The sequence below is a fragment of the Leucopleurus acutus genome, assembly GCF_964270905.1.
Source record: "Leucopleurus acutus genome assembly, chromosome: 5".
In the NCBI taxonomy this organism is placed as follows: Eukaryota; Metazoa; Chordata; class Mammalia; order Artiodactyla; family Delphinidae; genus Leucopleurus; species Leucopleurus acutus.
Window position 1 is genome coordinate 114,293,011 of NC_139147.1, and position 18,571 is coordinate 114,311,581.

Sequence of the window (18,571 nt, forward strand, 5' to 3'; positions counted from 1 at the left end):
CTACTGAAGCCCGCATGCCTAGAGCCCGTGCTCCGCAACAAGAGAAGCCACCGCAATGAGAAGCCTGTGCACCGCAAAAAGAGTAGCCCCCGCTCCCCGCAACTAGAGGAAGCCCGTGTGCAGCAACGAAGACCCAAAGCAGCCAAAATAAAACAAACAAACAAGCAAAAACCCCAAAATTGCCTCACTGGAGCCAGCCGTGTGACCTTGGGCTGTTCATTCCACCTCTCGGGGTGCCTGAGTCTTGAAGGTGGAGCACGCCCTCCTGACGCCTGGGTTAAGATGCTCCATTAGGGAGCTGGAAGAAATGTTAGAAGCTTTATTTACATTTTTCCATCTGAAATGTAAAAAAAAATATGAAGTTTTACTAATATTTGATATATGGATCAAGAGAGCACAAGTATATAATTTATAAATATACAAAAGTGGGGAGTGCATGCTCAAAAATGTTTCACTCAATGGCATATGAACAAAGAAGTGTGGAGATTACTGACCTTCACCTTTCCAAGATGGGGCTACATTCAGTATTTTTTTAAATTGCTGGTTGCAACCTGTCGTTGGATCGTACAATCCATTTAGGGAATTTCAAAAAAGTAAAATAAAATAAAGTCTAAAATATCAGAGTGCATTGCTTGTAGTAAGAATTAAGTATTGTTCCGTGAAACTCTTCAGATGAACACATGTGTGAGTCCTGGATTCGGATGTAAAATGTATGTCCTACTGTGTGGCTTGTGCTTCAAAGAAAATTGAAAGCAACTGGACTAGAACACTAACGTTTCATCCTCGGACCAGCAGCAGTATCATATGAGAACTTATTAGCAAGGCAATTTCTTCAATCCCACCCCAGATTTACTGTAGCATAAAGTCAGGGTGGAGCCCGGCAATCGGGGTTTAAAGAGTGTTCTAGGTGATTCTGCTGAACCCTAGAGTTTAGAGCCACTGGCCTAGAACATCTCTAGGACTCATCTGGTTACAAAACTTTAAGACTCTGTTGGAGTTATTCATTTAACTAAGGCAATGTTTTCCAAACTTACCTGGTCATAATACTCACTTGGTGATTTCAAAGTACTTCAGAGTAAGCAGGTCTGGGGTGGCGCCTTGGAATCTTATTTTTAACAAACATCTCTGGTGACTCTTGTGATCAGAAAAGTTTGGGAGCTACTTTACCGAGAGATATGGAGAAAGAGTCTGGAGGTGCTTCCCTGGTGGTGCAGTGGTTGGGAATCCACCTGCCAATGCAGGGGACACGGGTTCGAGCCCTGGTCCAGGAAGATCCCACATGCCACAGAGCAACTAAGCCCGTGAGCCACAACTCCTGAGCCTGCGAGCCACAACTACTGAGCCCACACACCACAACTACTGAAGCCCGCGTGCCTAGAGCCCACGCTCCACAAGAGAAGCCACCACAATGAGAAGGACGTGCACCATAACGAAGAGTAGCCCCCGCTCGCCGCAACTAGAGAAAGCCCGCAGCAACGAAGACCCAGTGCAGCCAAAAATAAATAAATAAATAATAAAATAAATTTAAAAAAAGAGTCTGGAGAAGGTAACTATTTTCCTGAGCAGAAACAGTGTTACAGAGAAACCAAGTCTAAGGCAAGGGAAATCAGCTTTTCAAACCGGAACCCAAAAGGCTAAAATTATTTAAACATTCATTAACGGAATGACCTTCCTTTCATTTTGCCTCAGCTGAGATTGTGAGTCTCTTCTGAAAACCTAGCTCTGGAGTCCTGCATGGCACTTCCACACTAGCACATAGTAGGTGCTCACGAAGTGCTAATTGAATGAGCCTTGCATGCCTACAATAATTAGCCCTGGGGTGGGCGTGAAGGGCAGTTCCTGGATTCAGGGAGTTTGGGGCAGATGCTGGAGGAGATGTTCTCAAATTCCTTTACAGCTGGACCAGGCCAATTTCAAACACCTTGGTGGGGTAGAGACCCCACTTTCAAAAATAAACTACTGAATTAAAAAAAAAAAAAGAAAGAAAAGAAAATGGTCAGAAGAACCTAGGGGCAAGACAGGAATAAAGATGCAGACCTACTGGAGAATGGAGTTGAGGATATGGGGACGGGGAAGGGTAAGCTGGGACAAAGTGAGAGAGTGGCATGGACATATATACACTACCAAATGTAAAATAGATAGCTAGTGGGAAGCAGCCGCATAGCACAGGGAGATCAGCTCGGTGCTTTGCGACCACCTAGAGGGGTGGGATAGAGAGGGTGGGAGGGAGGGAGACGCAAGAGGGAAGAGATATGGGGATATATGTATATGTATAGCTGATTCACTTTGTTATAAAGCAGAAACTGACACACCATTGTAAAGCAATTATACTCTAATAAAGATGTTAAAAAAAATTAACTATCAAAGTCGACTTAGTTTTGCTACTGCTAAAACTACATTCCCAGTTGATTGTAATTAAAAATAAAATCTTTATAAGTTAGAAAAATAATGTATGCATATTATAAATATATTCAATAAAAATGTGTATAAAAATCTGAAAATCCTCTGACACCCTCCTCCCATTCTCAGCCCTAAATGCCCCCGTCATCATTGCTAACAATTTGGAGAATATTTTCTGACTTTTTGATATACATACATGTAACCTTTAAACAACAAAATTATTACTGATGTTATTCTGTAATTTTTCAGTAGATAATAGATCATGGCTATTTTTCTGTGTCATCATATATCTAGCCAATTCTTTAGAACACAAGAGGTTTTAAATGTTTAATCTTTATGAAACGTATTTGACCTCAGAACACTTAAAATTAGAATGTATTTTGACTGGGGGCTTCCCTGGTGGTCCAGTGGTAAAGAATCCGCCCCCCAATGCAGGGGACCCGGGTTCGATCCCTGGTCAGGGAACTAACATCCTACATGCCACAGGGCAACTAAGCCCACGTGCCACAACTACTGAGACCGCATGCCTCAACTAGAGAGCCCATGTGCCGCAAACTACAGAGCCCATGCACTCTGGAGCCCCGTGTGCCACAACTACAGAGCCCACACGCCCTGGAGCCCACATGCCACAACTAGAGAGAGAAAACCTGCACGCCACAACTAGAGAGCGCTGCAACAAAAGATCCCGTGTACCTCAGCTAAGACCTGATGCAGCCAAAAATTAAAAAAAAGAATGTATTTTGACTGAATATCCACAAGTACTCAAGGCAGACAATGTGTGCTTGGATTAAAGTAGACAGCAAAACAATGTCTCCCGAACAGCTTATACTGCAAGAAATGATATAAATTTAATTTATGGCACTGAAAAATCCTTATAACAGGAAGAATAATGAGTGAAAAAATTAAATCATCATATTTTACAAAGAGCAAATTATGTTGAGATTAAAATGTTTTCATTTTATATTTTGTTATAAAATGTGACATAAAAGCAAACTCAAAAATAGCATTTGGGGTTAGTTTATCACATAGCTTAATAGCTGCAATACTCTTGTGGAGGTAAACATCTTATATGTAGTAAATTATCAGATCTGTTGCTATATGTTGACTCATAGCACAATATTTTAAAAAATCCCATTTTTAATATAAGAACACTGTAACAAAAGAAAGAAGTACACAAACCATACAAACATTTTATGGTCTTCATGTATTCTTGACTTAGATCCTCTAAAAATACTTAATTATATCCTGTTTGATAGCTCTCTGCTGATTTTTCTGGAAACTGACGGGTACGATCATTCATTTTTATGTTGACTTGTTCAATAATTCTGCTCTTTTAATTTGCACAAAGCTTTTGAACTACAGGACTGTTTTTCTTTGGAAACTTTTTTTCTTTTAGGCTTCAGTCTATGAGGAGCAAGTTTGTATATTATATGTTTAATAAACATCAAATAATAGCCTCAAATGTATGTGTCAGTTATGAGATAAGACACTTGGCATGAAGAGCAGTCATCATCCAAAAGAGGATGTGTGGTGAGGCGGTCAGAGGAGTGAGTTTCCCAGGCATAGACTTACACACTAGATATTTTTCTCCTGCAATTTCCTCGCATTCTGAGGTAGGAAGCAACCTTAGAATTTGATGAAGCTTTATGGTTTAAGACCCAATTGTTATATTTAGCAAGGGAGTAAATAAATGCTAAAAAGATGCTATAAATTTAACTTCGGGGTCATTTTTTTCTAATATCAGAATAAAACTCCTGAATCTGAATTCTTCAGCCCAAGACTCAGGCCTAAGAGAGGATATTCCTCTAGTGAGACATCTGCCATTAATTCAATTAATATTGAGGGTGAGGAGGAAAGGAAACACCCTTCCATCACTTTCATCGAGGCTTTATAACTTTCTTTTATAGTCTACAAAGCATGGTGTATAGATTATTTCATTTAACCCTTAGAAACACACTGTGAAACAGTGTATTACTGCCATTTTACAGATTAAGAAACTGAGGCTCAGAGTGGTAAAGCGACTTGTGCAAGGTCCCTAGAAATCAAATTGTGTTTGGTATCAAAGCTTATGTTTTATCCACCGTGGCAAGATTCCCAGTGCTTCAGTCATGTACCCACCATTAACATTTTTGCCCCCTGTACCGCTGCTTTACTTCTTGATTAAGATTTATTTTTAAATTGACTCATTTGGGGGGGTTGCTTTTTACATCAGGATATTATAAAAGGAAATTTTATAATGGTGATCTTCAAAGTGGGGAGTGAAGACGTTATGAAAGGAACCAGGTAAGGATTTGTAAAAAAATCATGGCCGTGCCTTGTGGCTTGCGAGATCTTAGTTCCTCAACAGGGATTGAACTCAGGCACGGCAGTGAAAACATGACTCCTAACCACTGGACCGTCAGGGAACTCTCCCAAGGATAGTTTTAAAGCAATTGTTGTCAGATCCTCAACTTCAATGGGTCCTCTTTACTCTGCCTGAGAACATGCTCTTCCCTTCTCCCCTCCCCCATCCTGTTCTTACTGGGTGGCCTTACCCTGAAGGATAAAAATCTGTGGGGTCCAAACAAACAGATATTTTGAAATATCCTTTTTTTTTTTTAACATCTTTATTGGGGTATAATTGCTTTACAATGGTGTGTTATTTTCTGCTTTATAACAAAGTGAATCAGTTATACATACACATATGTTCCCATATCTCTTCCCTCTTGTGTCTCCCTGAAATATCCTTTTGATTTCAGCAAAATTAAAGAAAGACCTGATGGTGTTTTCAGCTTATTGATCAGTAAGAGTAATATGTGAGGAAAGATCACTCTTTGGATTTTGGGATAGAACTCAAATGAATTCAAAGATTGATGTTGCTGTAACAAAACTCCCTTTCCCATTTATTTATGTCAACAGGGTTTTTCAGAGCTGACATCCATAAAAATGAAAAAAAAAGAAATAGAGTTGAAGCTAAATCTGTTTCATTCAACCGGTATGTAATATTCATCAGTTAACTTAAAAAATTAATGATCTGAAAGTGAAATCAAGAAAACACTCCCATTTACCATTGCAACAAAAAGAATAAAATATCTAGGAATAAACCTACCTAAGGAGACAAAAGACCTGTATGCAGAAAATTATAAGACACTGATGAAAGAAATTAAAGATGATACAAATAGATGGAGAGATATACCATATTATTGGATTGGAAGAATCAACATTGTGAAAATGACTCTACTACCCAAAGCAATCTACAGATTCAATGCAATCCCTATCAAACTAAAACTCGCATTTTTCACAGGACTAGAACAAAAAATTTCACAATTTGTATGGAAACACAAAAGACCCTGAATAGCCAAAGCAATCTTGAGAACAAAAAACGGAGCTGGAGGAATCAGGCTCCCTGACTTCAGACTATACTACAAAGCTACAGTAATCAAGACAGTATGGTACTGGCACAAAAACAGAAAGATAGATCAATGGAACAGGATAGAAAGTCCAGAGATAAACCCACACACATATGGTCACCTTATCTTTGATAAAGGAGGCAGGAATGTACAGTGGAGAAAGGACAGCCTCTTCAATAAGTGGTGCTGGGAAAACTGGATAGGTACATGTAAAAGTATGAGATTAGATCACTCCCTAACACCATACAAAAATATAAACTCAAAATGGATTAAAGACCTAAATGTAAAGCCAGAAACTATCAAACTCTCAGAGGAAAACATAGGCAGAACACTCTATGACATAAATCACAGCAAGATCCTTTTTGACCCACCTCCCAGAGAAATGGAAATAAAAACAAAAATAAACAAATGGGACCTAATGAAACTTCAAAGCTTTTGCACAGCAAAGGAAACCATAAACAAGACCAAAAGACAACCCTCAGAATGGGAGAAAATATTTGCAAATGAAGCAACTGACAAAGGATTAATCTCCAAACTTTACAAGCAGCTCATGCAGCTCAATAACAAAGAAACAAACAACCCAATCCAAAAATGGGCAGAAGACCTAAATAGACATTTCTCCAAAGAAGATATACAGACTGCCAACAAACACATGAAAGAATGCTCAACGTCATTAATCATTAGAGAAATGCAAATCAAAAGTACAATGAGATATCATCTCACACCAGTCAGAATGGCCATCATCAAAAAATCTAGAAACCATAAATGCTGGAGAGGGTGTGGAGAAAAGGGAACACTCTTGCACTGCTGGTGGGAATGTGAATTGGTACAGCCACTGTGGAGAACAGTATGGAGGTTCCTTAAAAACTACAAATAGAACTACCATATGACCCAGCAATCCCACTACTGGGCATATACCCTGAGAAAACCATAATTCAAAAAGAGTCATGTAAAATGTTCATTGCAGCTCTATTTACAATAGCCTGGAGATGGAAACAACCTAAGTGTCCATCATTGGATGAATGGATAAAGAAGATGTGGCACATATATACAATGGAATATTACTCAGCCATAAAAAGAAACAAAATTGAGCTATTTGTAATGAGGTAGATGGACCTAAAGTCTGTCATACAGAGTGAAGTAAGTCAGAAAGAGAAAGACAAATACCGTATGCTAACACATATATATGGAATTTAAGAAAAAAAAATGTCATGAAGAACCTAGGTGTAAGACAGGAATAAAGACACAGATCTACTAGAGAATGGACTTGAGGATATGGGGAGGGGGAAGGGTAAGCTGTGACAAAGCGAGAGAGAGGCATGGACATATATACACTACCAAACGTAAGGTAGATAGCTAGTGGGAAGCAGCCGCATAGCACAGGGAGATCAGCTCGGTGCTTTGCGACCACCTAGAGGGGTGGGATAGAGAGGGTGGGAGGGAGGGAGATGCAAGAGGGAAGAGAGATGGGAACATATGTATATGTATAACTGATTCACTTTGTTATAAAGCAGAAACTATCACACCATTGTAAAGCAATTATACTCCAATAAAGATGTAAAAAAAAAAAAGAAATTATCGGCCATATTCATCTTGTTAAGATGTGTTTTTTTCAATTCAGCTTCTCTTTTTAAGTTTGAAATTCATCATGAATTTTAACATATTTAGGTTTTTTGATCAATGTGTACTGATATAATTATAACTTAATTAATGAAAAAAAAGTTTAACACCTAGAACTTTATGGTCATGGGTAATGAAAATCGCTGTAGTCTGTTCAGGCTGCTATAACAAAAATACCTTAGATTAGACGGCTTACAAACAACAGAAATTTATTTCCCACAGTTCTGGAGACTGGGAAGTCCAAGATCAATGTGCTGGCAGATTCAGAGTCTGCGGAAGACCCACTTCCTGGTTCACAGAGGGCCATCTTCTTGCTGTGTCCTTACATGGTGGAAGGCGCGAGGGATCTCCCTGAAGTCTCTTTTATAAGAACATGAGGCTCCACTCTCATGACCTTAATCATTTCCCAAAGCCTTCACCCCATAATAGCATCACATCGGAAATTAGGATTTCAACATAGAAATTTTGGGCTGATTAAAAACATTCCGTCTATAGGAAAAACGTACTTCGTTCTTTTTTTTTTTAACAGTATTATTATTTTAAAAAATTAATTAATTAGTTTATTTTTGGCTGCGTTGGGTCTTTGTTGCTGCGCACAGCCTTTTCTCTAGTTGCAGTGAGTGGGGGCTACTCTTCGTTGTGGTGAGCGGGCTTCTCATGGCAGTGGCTTCTCTTGTTGCAGAGCAGGGGCTCTAGGCGCACGGGCTTCAGTAGTTGTGGCACGCAGGCTCAGTAGTTGTGGCTCTCAGGCTCTAGAGCGCAGGCTCAGTAGTTGCGGCACATGGGCTTAGTTGCTCTGCGGCATGTGGGATCTTCCCGGACTAGGGCTCGAACCCGTGTCCCCTGCATTGGCAGGTGGATTCTCAACCACTGCATCACCAGGGAAGCCCTGTATGTTGGTTCTTATAAACATATTTTTATTGCAGTAGGTAGAATAATGTTATAAAGGCTTTTAGGCTTAAGAATGTATTATATGGGGTCAGGGTCTCTTAACCACAATACATTATGGGGCAGTTAATTCTCTGTTGTTGTTTCAGGGAGTGCTTTCCTGTGTTCTTAAGAATAATTAGCAGCATTCCTGACTTCTACCAACTAGATACCAGTAGCACACTCCCCCCACGGCCCCAAGTTATGACAACCAAAAATGATCTAGATATTGCCAAAAGTCTCTTGTGGTGCAAAATCACCTGCAGTTGAGAACCACTACATTAGGCTATAATTCTGTGGGGGAGTTAATAGAAAATGGAAATTCAAGGAGAAAAGGAATTGTGCAATTTCCACTTGTTAAAGAAGAAAGAGCCTGTTCATTTTTAGTTGTAGTCACTAAGGGATTTTGATTCTACTGCTCTGTATCACCATACAAATAGAAACGAAATTTTCTTTGCTGTTATGGGTTGAATTGTGTCCCCCTCCCAAAAGATATATTGAAATTCTAGTTCCTGCCACCCCAAAATATGACACTAATTGGAAATAGAGTCATTACAGAGATTATCAAGTTAAAATGGGGGTTATTAGGGTGCATCCTAATCCAGTCTGGCTGGTGTCCTTATAAAAACGGGGAACTTGGACACAGACACAGACATGCACAAAAGGCAGACAGTGTGGACATGGCCACGTGTTGATGAAGACAGAGATTGCACTGATGCTGCTGCAATTCAGGGAATGTCAGGGATTGCTGGTCAGCACAGGAAGCTAGGAAGAGGCAAGGAAGGATTCTATCCAGAGTCCCAGAGGGACACAGCCCTGCCAACACCTTGATTTTGGACTATTAGCCTCCAAAACCATAAGGTCATAATTTTTTTTTAAGTCATCCAGCTTGTTATAGCACCCCTTGTAAACTAGTATTCTTGCCATAAATATAAAACCATAGAAACAAATACAGTAAAAACAAGACGATGCTCTTAAATGTTATTAAATTCCAGCTAAAGGCTTAGGAATCTACTAAAGACAGGCTTGAGCCTTATCATCTTTTTATTAAAAGGAAGAACAGTCAATGTCACACCCATGTTCACAGCAGCATTTTTGGCGATAAACAAAAGGTGGAAGCAACCTGAGTGTCCACTGATCAATGAATGAACAAACAAAATATGGTGCATACACACAATGGAATATTATTCATACTTTAAAAGGAAGGAAATTCTGACACATGCTACAACACTGATGAACCCTGAGGGCATTATGCTAAGTGAAATAAGCCAGACACAAAGAGACAAATACTGTAAATGATTTCAATTATATTATGTACTTAGAGTAGTCAAATTCATAGAGATAGACAGTAGAATGGTGTTTGCCAGGGGCTGGGGGGAAGGCAGAATGTGGACGTACTCTTCCGTGGGTATGGAGGTTTAGTCTTTCAATATGAAAAGAATTCTCTGGATGGATGGTGGCGATGGTGGCACAACAATGTGAATGTATTTAATGCAACTGAAACGTACACTTAAAAAACAGTTAAAATGGCCCATTTTATAATGTGTATTTTACCACAATTAAAAAGAAAAAAAGAATAGCTAATGTTAAAAGAGGTCGCAAAGGCACAATAACACAATCACACAAATTGGACATTAATTGAAATTTGAATAACTTTCTATGTGAGTCAGTATAATTTTTTTGCTGGATAAATGTCTGCCCAAGGTCATCTCACAGGGTGGGAAACTCTATCCTACAACATGTTAACTTCCCTAAAAAGATTTAAGACATACAGAGCCAGTGCCGGATCCAGGGCTTGAACTCAGCCCTTTGACTCAGTCCAGCACACTTTCCTTGTAACACAAAGGATGTTTATTTTGAAATAATAACACTTGGTCCTTAGGTGTTGGACCAGGGGATAAACTGTGAGCCTGGTGCCCTCTGTTAGGTTGGTGGTTGGCAGGGAAGCATTCTGAGGTGAAGGAGAGAGAAAGAAGAAACTCTTGGATGGCTGAGTTTCCAGGGGGAGGTCAGGGAGCTTTGAAGCAAAAGTAAAGAGCTGAGGAGAGAGAGACAGTGACCAGAAAAAATAAATACAGTCTCATTACAGTGCAATTGAGGGGGAAAAGTGAAGATCCATACTGGAAAATTGCATAATGTAGGCCTCTTGGAAAACTGCAGTTATTTGATAGTTGTCTATTTTATTTCTGTTTTGTTTGATCATTCTGGGGAACTGCAGCATGGGTGATTCAGTGATAACTGGAGACAGAAGCTTAGAGGCGTTTAATCCAGAGTTAGAAGCAAGAAAGGTGAGAACAATTTTGTTAAGTGTGAAGGGGAATAGTGGAATATTTTCAGACCAAATATTATTTGAAACACTGTTTTTATGGGTGGACTGGAAGACATTTTAAATGTGGGTTTAAAATTAGTTTGGAAATTGTCTTTAAGCAGGGATTGCATAAGTTATTTTAAAAGCTGGGCCTCATTAAAAATGCATTAAGGAACAATCAGATACTGTGTGTCTGCCAATGTGATGCAGTCTGAGGCACAGAGCACCTCCTAGGAAGCTTCTAGCCAGTAACGAGGACTTGAGTCTAAGGAGGCCTCTGGAGGTGCACTCTTATTTGCAGGAAATGGGGGAGGGGGGAGAAAAGAAAAGGTTAAATGATAACATTTGAGCTGAGATTTGCTGTAAAATACTACAGTAAGGAAAAAAAAGTGAAAGAAATGTGCATTAGTTTCCTGTTGCTGCCATAACAAATTGTCACAAACTTGGTGGCTTTAAATAACAGAGATGCTTTCTCTGTAAGTTTGGGGGCCAAAAGTCCAAAATCAAGGTGTTGGGAAAGCTGCACTCCCCCCAAGGCTCCCGGGGAGGAGTCATTCCCTGCCCCTTCCAGCTTCCACTGACTCCAGCTTTTCCTTGGCCTTGTGGCTGCATCACTCCAATCTCGGCCTCCACGGTCATATTGCCTCCCCTTCTTCTATGTCAAAACTCCCTATATCTCTTTCTTATAAGGATACATGCAGTTGCATTTAGACCCGCCTGGATGATTCAGGATAAGTACCTCCTCTCAATATCCTTAACTTAATTACATCTTTTGCCATATAAGATAACATCCACTCCTTTGCCATGTAAGGCAGTATTATCTTTTATGGCAAAAGATGTGATTAGGGCTTCCCTGGTGGCGCAGTGGTTAAGAATCTGCCTGCCAATGCAGGGGACATGAGTTCTAGCCCTGGTCCGGGAAGATCCCACATGCCGTGGAGCAACTAAGCCCGTGCGCCGCGACTACTGAGCCTGCACTCTAGAGCCTGTGAGCCACAACTACTGAGCCTGCGTGCCACAACTACTGAACCCACGTGCCACAACTACTGAAGCTCGCGTGCCTAGAGCCTGTGCTCCACAACAAGAGAAGCCACTGCAATGAGAAGCCCGTGAAACATGACGAAGAGTAGTCCCTGCTTGCCACAACTACAGAAAGTCTGCGTGCAGCAACAAAGACCCAATGCAGCCAAAAATAAATAAATTAAATAAATAAATTTAAGATGCATGTTTTTGCTTCTCTAGCTCAACAGACCAAAGACAAAGTAGTTCTCTGAAAGTAGAATCAGAGGACTTTAGAATTAATTAAAAACAACAAAAAAAGATGTGATTAAGTTAAGGATATTAGAATGCAGGCATGTCTTTTGCAGGTCCACCATTCAGTCCACAAAATCTTGATAATCACTAAAATTTATTTATTTATTTATCCAATGTTATTGAGGAAAATTTAACAAATATAATTATACATATTTAAAGTGTAGAACATGATGATTTGATATACCTGTATGTTGTGGAATCATTACAAGATCAAGAAAATGAACACATCCAATGCTTCGCATAGTTAACTTTTTTCTTTTTTATGTGGAGAGAACGCTAAAGATCTACTCATCAATTTTCAGGGTTTTTTTTTTGTTTGTTTGTTTTTTCTGCTTTATAACAAAATGAATCAGTTATATATATACATATGTTCCCACATCGCTTCCCTCTTGCGTCTCCCTCAATCCCACCCTCCCTATCCCACCCCTCCAGGCGGTCACAAAGCACCGAGCTGATCTCCCTGTGCTATGCGGCTGCTTCCCACTAGCTATCTACCTTACGTTTGGTAGTGTATATATGTCCATGCCTCTCTCTCGCCTTGTCACAGCTTACCCTTCCCCCTCCCCATATCCTCAAGTCCATTCTCTAGTAGGTCTGTGTATTTATTCCTGTTTTACCACTAGGTTCTTCATGACATTTTTTTTTCTTAAATTCCATATATATGTGTTAGCATATGGTATTTGTCTCTCTCTTTTAGACATATTTCACTCTGTATGACAGACTTTAGGTCCATCTACCTCATTACAAATAGCTCAATTTAGTTTCTTTTTATGGCTGAGTAATATTCCATTGTATATATGTGCCACATCTTCTTTATCCATTCATCCAATGATGGACACTTAGGTTGTTTCCATCTCCAGGCTATTGTAAATAGAGCTTCAATGAACATTTTGGTACATGACTCTTCTTGAATTATGGTTTTCTCAGGGTATATGCCCAGTAGTGGGACTGCTGGGTCATATGGTAGTTCTATTTGTAGTTTTTTAAGGAACCTCCATACTGTTCTCCACAGTGGCTGTATAAATTTACATTCCCACCAACAGTGCAAGAGTGTTCCCTTTTCCCCACACCCTCTCCAGCATTTATTGTTTCTAGATTTTTTGATGATGGCTATTCTGACTGGTGTGAGATGATATCTCATTGTACTTTTGATTTGCATTTCTCTAATGATTATTGATGTTGAACATTCTTTCATGTGTTTATTGGCAGTCTGTATATCTTCTTTGGAGAAATGTCTATTTAGGTCTTCTGCCCATTTTTGGATTGGGTTGTTTGTTTTTTTGTTATTAAGCTGCATGAGCTGCTTGTAAATTTTGGAGATTAATCCTTTGTCAGTTGCTTCATTTGGAAATATTTTCTCCCATTCTGAGGGTTGTCTTTTGGTCTTGTTTATGGTTTCCTTTGCTGTGCAAAAGCTTTGAAGTTTCATTAGGTCCCATTTGTTTATTTTTGTTTTTATTTCCATTTCTCTGGGAGGTGGGTCAAAAAGGATCTTGCTGTGATTTATGTCATAGAGTGTTCTGCCTATGTTTTCCTCTAAGAGTTTGATAGTTTCTGGCTTTACATTTAGGTCTTTAATCCATTTTGAGTTTATTTTTGTGTATGGTGTTAGGGAGTGATCTAATCTCATACTTTTACATGTACCTATCCAGTTTTCCCAGCACTACTTATTGAAGAGGCTGTCCTTTCTCCACTGTACATTCCTGCCTCCTTTATCAAAAATAAGGTGACCATATGTGCGTGGGTTTATCTCTGGGATTTCCATCCTGTTCCATTGATCTATCTTTCTGTTTTTGTGCCAGTACCATACTGTCTTGATTACTGTAGCTTTGTAGTATAGTCTGAAGTCAGGGAGCCTGATTCCTCCAGCTCCGTTTTTCATTCTCAAGATTGCTTTGGCTATTCAAAGCAATCTTTGAATACATATGTGAAATTTTTTGTTCTAGTCCTGTGAAAAATGTCAGTGGTAGTTTGATAGAGATTGCATTGAATCTGTAGATTGCTTTGGGTAGTAGGGTCATTTTCACAACGTTGATTCTTCCAATCCAAGAATATGGTATATCTCTCCATCTATTTGTATCATCTTTAATTTCTTTCATCAGTGTCTTATAATTTTCTGCATACAGGTTTTTTGTCTCCTTAGGTAGGTTTATTCCTAGATATTTTATTCTTTTTGTTGCAATGGTAAATGGGAGTGTTTTCTTGATTTCACTTTCAGATTTTTCATCATTAGTGTATAGGAATGCCAGAGATTTCTGTGCGTTAATTTTGTATCCTGGTACTTTCCCGAATTCATTGATTAGCTCTAGTAGTTTTCTGGTAGCATCTTTAGGATTCTCTATGTATAGTATCATGTCATCTGCAAATAGTGACAGCTTTACTTCTTCTCTTCCGATTTGGATTCCTTTTATTTCCTTTTCTTCTCTGATTGCTGTGGCTAAAACTTCCAAAACTATGTTGAATAAGAGTGGTGAGAGTGGGCAACCTTGTCTTTTTCCTGATCTTAGTGGAAATGCTTTCAGTTTTTCATCATTGAGGACGATGTTGGCTGTGGGTTTGTCATATATGGCCTTTATTATGTTGACGAAAGTTCCCTCTATGCCTTTTTTTTTCAATCATAAATGGGTGTTGAATTTTGTCGAAAGATTTCTCTGCATCTATTAAGATGATCATATGGTTTTTCTCCTTCAATTTGTTAATATGGTGTATCCCGTTGATTGATTTGCATATATTGAAGAAACCTTGCATTCCTGGAATAAACCTCACTTGATCATGGTGTATGATCCATTTAATGTGCTGTTGGATTCTGTTTGCTAGTATTTTGTTGAGGATTTTTGCATCTATATTCATCAGTGATACTGGCCTGTAGTTTTCTTGCTTTGTGACATCTTTGTCTGGTTTTGGTATCAGGGTGATGGTGGCCTCGTAGAATGAGTTTGGGAGTGTTCCTCCCTCTGCTATATTTTGGAAGAGTTTGAGAAGGATAGGTGTTAACTCTTCTCTAAATGTTTGATAGAATTCGCCTGTGAAGCCATCTGGTCCTGGGCTTTTGTTTGTTGGAAGATTTTTAAGCAGTTTCAATTTCAGTGCTTGTGATTGGTCTGTTCATATTTTCTATTTCTTCCTGATTCAGTCTTGGCAGGTTGTGCCTTTCTAAGAATTTGTCCATTTCTTCCAGGTTGTCCATTTTATTGGCATAGAGTTGCTTGTAGTAATCTCTCATGATCTTTTGTATTTCTGCAGTGTCAGTTGTTACCTCTTCTCTTTCATTTCTAATTCTATTGATTTGAGTCTTCTCCCTTTTTTTCTTGATGAATCTGGCTAATGGTTTATCAATTTTGTTTATCTTCTCAAAGAACCAGATTTTAGTTTTATTGATCTTTGCTATTGTTTCCTTCATTTCTTTTTCATTTATTTCTGATCTGATTTTTATGATTTCTTTCCTTCTGCTAACTTTGGGGTTTTTTTGTTTTTCTTTCTCTAATTGCTTTAGGTGCAAGGTTAGGTTGTTTATTTGAGATGTTTCCTGTTTCTTAAGGTAGGATTGTATTTCTATAAACTTCCCTCTCAGAACTGCTTTTGCTGCATTCCATAGATTTTGGGTCGTCGTGTCTACATTGTCATTTGTTTCTAGGTTTTTTTTATTTCCTCTTTGATTTCTTCAGTGATCTCTTGGTTATTAAGTAGTGTATTGTTTAGCCTCCATGTGTTTGTATTTTTTATAGATCTTCCTGTAATTGATATCTAGTCTCATAGCGTTGTGGTGGGAAAAGATACTTGATACAATTTCAATTTTCTTAAATTTACCAAGGCTTGATTTGTGACCCAAGATATGATCTATCCTGGAAAATGTTCCATGAGCACTAGAGAAAAATGTGTATTCTGTTGTTTTTGGATGGAATGTCCTATAAATATCAATTAAGTCCATCTTGTTTAATGTATCATTTACAGCTTGTGTTTCCTTATTTATTTTCATTTTGGATGATCTGTCCATTGGTGAAAGTGGGGTGTTAAAGTCCCCTACTATGATTGTGTTACTGTTGATTTCCCCTTTTATGGCTGTTAATATTTGCCTTATGTATTGAGGTGCTCCTATGTTGGGTGCATAAATATTTACAATTGTTATATCTTCTTCTTGGATCAATCCCTTGATCATTATGTAGTGTCCTTCTTTGTCTCCTGTAATAGTCTTTATTTTAAAGTCTATTTTGTCTGATATGAGAATTGTTACTCCAGCTTTCCTTTGGTTTCCATTTGCATGAAATATCTTTTTCTATCCGCTTACTTTCAGTCTGTATGTGTATCTAGGTCTGAAGTGGGTCTCTTGTAGACAGCAAATATATGGGTCTTGTCTTTGTATCCATTCAGCCAATCTGTGTCTTTTGGTGGGAACATTTAGTGCATTTACATTTAAGGTAATTATCGATATGTGTGTTCCTATTCCCATTTTCTTAATTGTTTTGGGTTCGTTATTGTAGGTCTTTTCCTTCTCTTGTGTTTCTTGCCTAGAGAAGTTCCTTTAGCAGTTGTTGTAGAGCTGGTTTGGTGGTGCTGAACTCTCTCAGCTTTTGCTTGTCTGTAAAGGTTTTAATTTCTCCATAAAATCTGAATGACATCCTTGCTGGGTAGAGTAATCTTGGTTGCAGGTTTTTCTCCTTCATCACTTTAAATATGTCCTGCCAGTCCCTTCTGGCTTGCAGAGTTTCTGCTGAAAGATCAGCTGTTAACCTTATGGGGATTCCCTTGTGTGTTATTTGTTGTTTTTCCCTTGCTGCTTTTAATATGTTTTCTTTGTATTTAATTTTTGACAGTTTGATTAATATGTGTCTTGGCATATTTTTCCTTGGATTTATCCTGTATGGGATTCTCTGTGCTTCCTGGACTTGATTAACTATTTCTTTTCCCATATTAGGGAAGTTTTCAACTATAATCTCTTCAAATATTTTCTCAGTCCCTTTCTTTTTCTCTTCTTCTTCTGGAACCCCTATAATTCGAATGTTGGTGCATTTAATGTTGTCCCAGAGGTCTCTGAGACTGTCCTCAGTTCTTTTCATTCTTTTTTCTTTATTCTGCTCTGCCGTAGTTATTTGCACTATTTTATCTTCCAGGTCACGTATCCATTCTTCTGCCTCAGTTATTCTGCTATTGATCCCATCTAGAGTATTTTTTATTTCATTTATTGTGTTGTTCATCATTGTTTGTTTCCTGTTTAGTTCTTCTAGGTCCTTGTTAAATGTTTCTTGCATTTTGTCTATTCTATTTCCAAGATTTTGCATCATCTTTACTATCATTATTCTGAATTCTTTTTCAGGTAGACTGCCTATTTCCTCTTCATTTGTTAGGTCTGGTGGGTTTTTATCTTGCTCTTTCATCTGCTGTGTGTTTTTCTGTCTTCTCATTTTGCTTATCTTAGTGTGTTTGGTGTCTCCTTTTTGCAGGCTGCAGGCTCATAGTTCCCGTTGTTTTTGGTGTCTGTCCCCAGTGGCTAAGGTTGGTTCAGTGGGTTGTGTAGGCTTCCTGGTGGAGGGGACTAGTGCCTGTGTTCTGGTGGATGAGGCTGGATCTTGTCTTTCTGGTGGGCAGGTCCACGTCTGGTGGTGTGTTTTGGGGTGTCTGTGGACTTATTATGATTTGGGGCAGCCTCTCTGCTAATGGGTGGGGTTGTGTTCCTGTCTTGCTAGTTGTTTGGCATAGGATGTCCAGCACTGTAGCTTGCTGGTCGTTGAGTGAAGCTGGGTGCTGGTGTTGAGATGGAGATCTCTGGGAGATTTTCGCTGTTTGATATTATGTGGAGCTGGGGGGTCTCTTGTGGTCCAGTGTCCTGAAGTTGGCTCTCCCACCTCAGAGGCACAGCACTAACTCCTGGCTGCAGCACCAAGAGCCTTTCATTCACACAGCTCAGAAGAAAAGGGAGAAAAAGTAGAAAGAAAGAATTAGTAGAAGTAGAAAGAAAGAAAGAAAGAAAGAAAGAAAGAAAGAAGGAAAGAAAGAAAGAAAGAAAGAAAGAAGGGAGGGAGGGAGGGAGGAAGGAAGAAAAAAAGAAAGAAGATAAAGTAAAATAAAATAAAGTAAGATAAAATATAATAAAGTTATTAAAATAAAAAAATAATTATTAAGAGAAAAAAACCCAAAAAAACAAAAAACAATAAAACGGACGGATAGAACCCTGGGACAAATGGTGGAAGCAAAGCTATACAGACAAAATCTCACACAGAAGCACACACACACACACTCACAAAAAGAGAAAAAGGGGAAAAAAGCATAACTCTTGCTGTCAAAGTCCACCTTCTTAATTTGGGATGATTCGTTGTCTATTCATGTATTCCACAGATGCAGGGTACATCAAGTTGATTGTGGAGCTTTAATCCGCTGCTTCTGAGGCTGCTGGGAGAGATTTCCCTTCTCTTCTTTGTTCTCACAGCTCCCAGGGGCTCAGCTTTGGACTTGGCCCCGCCTCTGCGTGTAGGTCGCTGGAGGGCCTCTGTTCTTCGCTCAGACAGGACGAGGTTAAAGGAGCCGCTGATTCGGGGGCTCTGGCTCACTCAGGCCGGGGGGGTGGGAGGGGCAAGGAGTGCGGGGCGGGCCTGCGGCGGCAGAGGCCGGCGTGACGTTG

General features: G+C 39.2%; 1 long non-coding RNA gene across 1 annotated transcript; it reads left to right on the forward strand.

Annotated features, from left to right (window-relative positions):
- Positions 1–17,841: 17,841 nt before the first annotated feature.
- On the forward strand, positions 17,842–18,011 carry LOC309962001. Its single transcript, XR_014326213.1, has 2 exons — positions 17,842–17,877; positions 17,913–18,011. It is a non-coding gene; the product is annotated as an uncharacterized lncRNA (long non-coding RNA).
- Positions 18,012–18,571: the final 560 nt, after the last annotated feature.